The 6,091-nt window shown below is 35.8% G+C and overlaps 1 protein-coding gene across 2 annotated transcripts in view; it reads left to right on the top strand.

Annotated features, from left to right (window-relative positions):
* LOC149475828 (double-stranded RNA-specific editase Adar-like) overlaps window positions 1–4,743 on the top strand; it is a 45,202-nt gene extending 40,459 nt beyond the window's left edge. For both annotated transcript variants that reach the window (XM_089712827.1, XM_089712828.1), the window contains one exon: window positions 4,687–4,743. The gene's annotated coding sequence lies outside the window, so the exon portion shown is untranslated. The remainder of the gene's footprint in view (window positions 1–4,686) is intronic.
* Window positions 4,744–6,091: the final 1,348 nt, after the last annotated feature.

Genomic DNA, 6,091 nt, shown 5'->3' on the forward strand with positions numbered 1-6,091 from the left:
GAATTTTATTCGTATAAATTATTGTTAAATGACGGATTAACGCGTTTATAAAAGTGTATTTCTAAGGGCCGATTTTTCAATCGTTGGTTAAAATTTATCCGTCCAATAAAGTATTACACAACATTTTAAAATGTCACCCGTATACCGTCAAATACGGACAAATATAATATTGTATTTTTGGAATGGTAGTTTAATGCGTTATTCGATGAATAAATTTTAACCAAGGATTGAAAAATCAGCCCTAACACTATGCTTCACTGGTTTGTTGGTGTCGAAAGATATTCAAGTTTCAGGTTTACTACGATTAGTAAATGTTATTGGAATTTTTATAATAATTGATTATTATATGAAAAAGGAGCTACATGTGCCAACAAACTGTTGTACAGTTTGGCAGAGTCTTATCCACCAACAGTTGATGCCTTCTAAAAAGTACCTGATGGGGTTAATGAGTCACAAACACTGATTACTTTAAATTAACTTTATTTCTAAGTAAAAATACCGGGAACACATGCAGTCGCTATAATGTCACGGAGCAGAGAGAGACCATAGATTATACACCTCACAGGAAGGCACGCAATTTAGAATAACACAGATAATAAATGAATTTACTTTAACACTCCCTTCAAATAAGAGCCTTCCACAAAGAAAATATAAACAAAAAGTTTCAACTTCACTTATACATAAGTTTAACATAACAATTTACTTCTTATTATAACAGAACTTAATATTCACCTTTTATTTAACATACCAAATTTACTTTTCATCAACTTAAAGTCTATCTTACTATACAAACATTCAAAGTTTTCAAATTTAACATACCAATATTACATTTATTCAACTTAAATCTATATCGGAATACAAACACTTTAAGTTCCTAGATTTGACATACCAATATTACATCTTAACAATTTAAATCTATCTCGAGGTAACGCTTTAGTAAAAATATCAGCAAATTGATGATCTGTACTAACATACTTTAAAGAAATAATCTTTTCATTATATTTTTCTTTCACAAAATTATACTTAATATCAATATGTTTACAGCGTTTATGAAATTCACTATTTTTAATTACATTTATAGCACTTTGATTGTCAATATTTAAACACACAGAACTTTGTTTGTATTCTCCTAAATCACACAATAATTGTTTTAACCACATTGATTCTTTGGTGGCCGCACAGGCAGCCATAAATTCCGCCTCAGTAGTTGACAAGGCTACACTATGTTGGCGTTGACTGGACCATGTGATCGCAGCTCCACTTTTCATGAACACATAGCCTGTCATGGAACGCCTTGATATAACATCATTAGCATAATCAGCATCGCTATAGCCAATTAAATCTGAGGTCTGTGGCTTATATTGATAGCATAGACCAAAATCAATGGTTCCTCTTAAATATTTTAATATTTTCTTTACAGCATTCCAGTGAGACTCATTATAATTGTGCAAAAACTGACTTACCAGACTGACTGCAAACATAATGTCTGGTCTGCTTACAGTTGCTAGGTGTATAAGTGATCCAACTGCTTCTCTATATGGTAGGTTGTATGCAAGCATCGTCTCATTTTTCTGTAACTTTACATGAGGATCAGCTGACAGTAGGTGAGAAGGTTTCATCATAGTCGATCCCCTTCGTTTGTGCATAGCCTTTTGCACACAGACGAGACTTGTACCGTGGACCTGTTGGCTCATCCTTTATTCTGAATACCCATTTGCATCCAATCACTTTGGCATTTTCAGGTTTCTCAACCAATGTCCATGTCTGGTTTTCACTATGAGATTGTAATTCCTCACTTATTGACATTTTCCACTTCTCAGAATCAGCTGATGTAATTGCATCATTGTAGGTTAAAGGTACATCTAAAATTCCTTCATTATAGCATAAATATGTTCCAAAATCTTTTAATTTAGAGTGCAACTGTTTATTTCTTGGTCTTAATGTTATGTTTGGATCGGGCAGGTTATTAATATTTGTATCTGGTACATAAATACTGTTTGACGATGAGTCATAAGAATCATATTCATCATAATTACTCACTGTGTTTGTGGAACTTGACTTTGTGCTGTCTGAAGGAAGCTCTTCATCTAGAGACTCGTCCTTTGCTTCAGTTAAGTCCACCGGAACATAGTTTCTTGTTACAGTTGATTCTAGGAAGACTGCATCTCTGCTCTTCACAACCAGTCCAGATGTAGGAATGACAAACCTGTAACCCTTGGTATTAGTACAATAACCAGTAAATATTGCTTTCTGTGCTTTTGGATCCCATTTCTTTCTTTTCTCTTTTGGTAGGTGTACCATCGCTTCACATCCAAATACACGTAGGTGACTAACACTTGGTTTATTTCCCGTCCATACTTCTAGAGGAGTTTTATAATCTAATGACTTAGTTGGTATTCTATTTAGTAGATAAGCAGCCGTATGGATAGCTTCCGCCCAGTATCTTTTAGATAATTTTGCATTGAGTAACATACACTTGGCTTTTTCTACTAATGTTCTATTAAGTCTTTCAGCGACACCATTTTGCTGTGGTGTATAGGGCACAGTAGTTTGATGTATGATTCCATTACTTTTTAAAAGATCAGAAATATTCTTATTAATATATTCAAGGCCATTATCAGTGCGTAGACATTTGATTTTACATTCCAATTGTTTCTCTACATAATGTTTGTATTCTTTAAATTTATCAAGCACCTCTGATTTGTGCTTTAAGAAATAAACAAATACATTTTTTGAAAAATCGTCGATAAAAGTGAGAAAGTACTTAGCTCCACCGAGAGATTCTGTCTCCATGGGCCCACATACATCGGAATGCACAAGTTCAAGGAGTTTTGTAGCCCTTGTTCCTTTATTTTTGAAAGGCAGTCTCGCTTGTTTTCCTTCTATGCATGTTATGCATGTTAAATTGTTAACACTTTTCTTTAGTACTTTCATACCTTCAGTATTTTCCAATAATTTATCTAAGTCACTGAAATTCAGGTGACCCATACGTTGATGCCACAAATATGCATCATTTTCTTCAACATCGGACATGCATGCATAGCCTCCTCCGGGCATGTTCAGCCGGTACATGTTGTTGATAATACTAGCTGTTGCTACTATCTGATTTTTATTGTTCATAATAACACAGCCAGTTTTGTCAAATCTTACTTGGCCACCACAGCGAATAATCTGACTTACAGATAGTAAGTTTGTAGTTAATTCAGGAACATGTAATACATTTGTAAACAGTACCTTATTTTCTTGACCTTTTTCATTGTAAGTATTTAAGCTCACTTGCCCTGAGCATTGCACTGATAATACTCTGTTATCTGCTACTCTTATATTCTTTATAACGCAAGTAGTCTCATTCTGAAGCAAACTCTTGTCTTTGACCATATGTGAGGATGCGCCTGAGTCCACATACCAGGCATCACACTGTGCAGTTGTCGCAGTAAATACAGCAGCATATGATGAACTACTGGAATTTTGTGATACTTCTTTATTTTTCAATTTGCATTCTGGGCTTTTGTGTCCATATTTATTACAGGTGTAGCACCTAGGTCCTTTAGAATGCCTCTTGAAATTTTTCTGAAATTTTTTGTTAACTGCGAATGCATTTGACTCATTTTCATATGGTCTGACATCCTGTAATAATTTTGCCTTTACAGAATCTGAAGTAATAGTTGTGCCTGAGCTTTCAATGGCCATTATCATTGGTTTGTAGCTTTCGGGCAGACCTGAGAGCAACATAGTACCTAGCCACTCGTCGTCCACTTTGAAACCAATGTTTCTGAGTTTATGAGCTGTGTTCATTATTCTGCTTACATACTCCTCTACATTTTGACATTCAGTTAGTGACGTGTTACATAAATCACGCAGTAGCCCAACTCTGCGTGTCAGCCCAGAGTCATCAAATGTTGAGGACAATTTATCCCAAACTTCTTTGGCGGTGCGAGCCTCTTGGATATGCACATAGTTCGTGGGATCCACTGAGAGGATTATCTTTGTTCTCGCCTTAGTATCTCGTTTTGGATCTGATTCCATGTTAGATTCTATGCAGTCCCACAACTCCTCATGTTGTAGATATGTTTGCATTGCAAACCGCCAAGTTGCATAGTTTTCCCGAACGGATAGCTTTTCAATTAATGCCGATTGGTTATTTGTTGCCATTTTGTTTGAATTTATTCACTTTCAACACAAAAGTTTGTATTAACAAAAGTCACGTTGCCGGTTTGAGGTTAAGTTCACATGTAATGTTTTAATCACTGATTTTACAACGAGATTTCGCTCTTTCTTTGTTTCTGAGCTATCTGGGCCCATAACCTGATGGGGTTAATGAGTCACAAACACTGATTACTTTAAATTAACTTTATTTCTAAGTAAAAATACCGGGAACACATGCAGTCGCTATAATGTCACGGAGCAGAGAGAGACCATAGATTATACACCTCACAGGAAGGCACGCAATTTAGAATAACACAGATAATAAATAAATTTACTTTAACAGTACCAAATCCCGCTCTAAGCGGGATCCTATCTCTCTAGCGATGCGTTCTGTAGTAATAGATTGTTTTGGTCGAAATTTAGTTGCTAATTAAAGTATATTTTCACATATTTTCGTCGGTTTCCTAGTGGAACTTTACCAAAGCCTTATTGTATTATTGTAAATGAACATTATTGTATTTCCCATATTATTATACCTAGAGCGATCTGCGGCTGCTACGAAGCCCATCTCAAAGCGTTGCCCCCCCCCCCCCCGCACGCGCTGCACGAAGTCTTTTGCCAATTTCTATCCTGCTTACCGGGATTGAAAGCTCTCCTTCTGAAATATAGTGAACCCACTTCAAATGTGCCTACTACTGATAAGAATCTTAACTAAACTTGAGGAAATTACCCTCTTTTAGAGCGATCTGCGGCCGCTACGAAGCCCATCTCAAAGCGTTGCCCCCCCCTCACGCGCTGCACGCCCCCCACCTGGTCCGCGCCGCGAGCACAGAGTCAAGGATGCCGGCTAAAGCGCCATCTTTTTCAGCTTGCTGGTGTGTTACTTCGCCGGTGAGTTTTGCTTTGTGTTTATTTACGGTTAAAGACATTTATTTCTGAAAATAATAACAATTATGGTACGACTCAAACTTACTGGCGGTTCGTTAAGTGCAGGTGTGAGTGCGGGTGCGCACAGGTCCCTAACGTCCCGCTAATACCTAAAATTGTTTTCTGCGCATCGGATCGTACGATGTTCAGAACCGCCATTAAGTTTGAATACTATTTTTTTTATTTTACTTGTTTGTTTGTCTATTTATTCGTGTATTTTGTTTATTTAAAGGATTTATTTGATCACTGACTCTCCAGCATATTCACACACACACACACACACACATATATGTATACACTCTTGTGACTTGATGAATAATAATCATCTATATTATTTATTTATTGATTTTCCATAATATACAAATAACAAAGATCCATTTGCTAGTAAAATATTATAACTAACATTATGCATACATTTGATAATTTATTTGTGAATTCAATCATTCTTCTATTAACTTATTCTGTAAGAGAACTCGCTGTATCTTATTTATCTATTATATGTCATTAATTAACACTTTTATTAATTCACTTGCTAACCAGCTTGCTTTACCTTATTAAATCTCTATTTACAAATCACTTGCTTACCAAACCTTATGGGGTCTCTTCACAATGGGTAACGTTGGCCCAACAAATGATTATCGATGATTGTCGCCATTACGGCTATTATGAATAAGCATCTGGAATGACAGCCGATCAAAGCCATTTAGGCCCTCTGCACTATCGTGATTGCCTCTACTTACCCAAGCTGCCCATTGTGAAGAGGGCCCATTAAATTATATGATTTTGTTCATTGACAATTTTATCAAAATATTCATTCAGTAATTATTTCAATCATTATATTTGTTCATTCATTTATTCACTTATCGAACAGAATTAAACCAAAACATTTTTGCGATTTTGTCCAACATATATTTTGCCCTTTCATACTAACAGCATCAGTCTATATATATTCATTATCATATTAATCTCCCCACCAAAAAAACCCCACCACCTTCCAGAAGCCAGAAATAATAAACGC

Source organism: Colias philodice, chromosome 29, assembly GCF_061535455.1.
Source record: "Colias philodice isolate Cphi_HAF_F1 chromosome 29, ilColPhil1 Martin Lab GWU primary, whole genome shotgun sequence".
Taxonomy (NCBI): domain Eukaryota; kingdom Metazoa; phylum Arthropoda; class Insecta; order Lepidoptera; family Pieridae; genus Colias; species Colias philodice.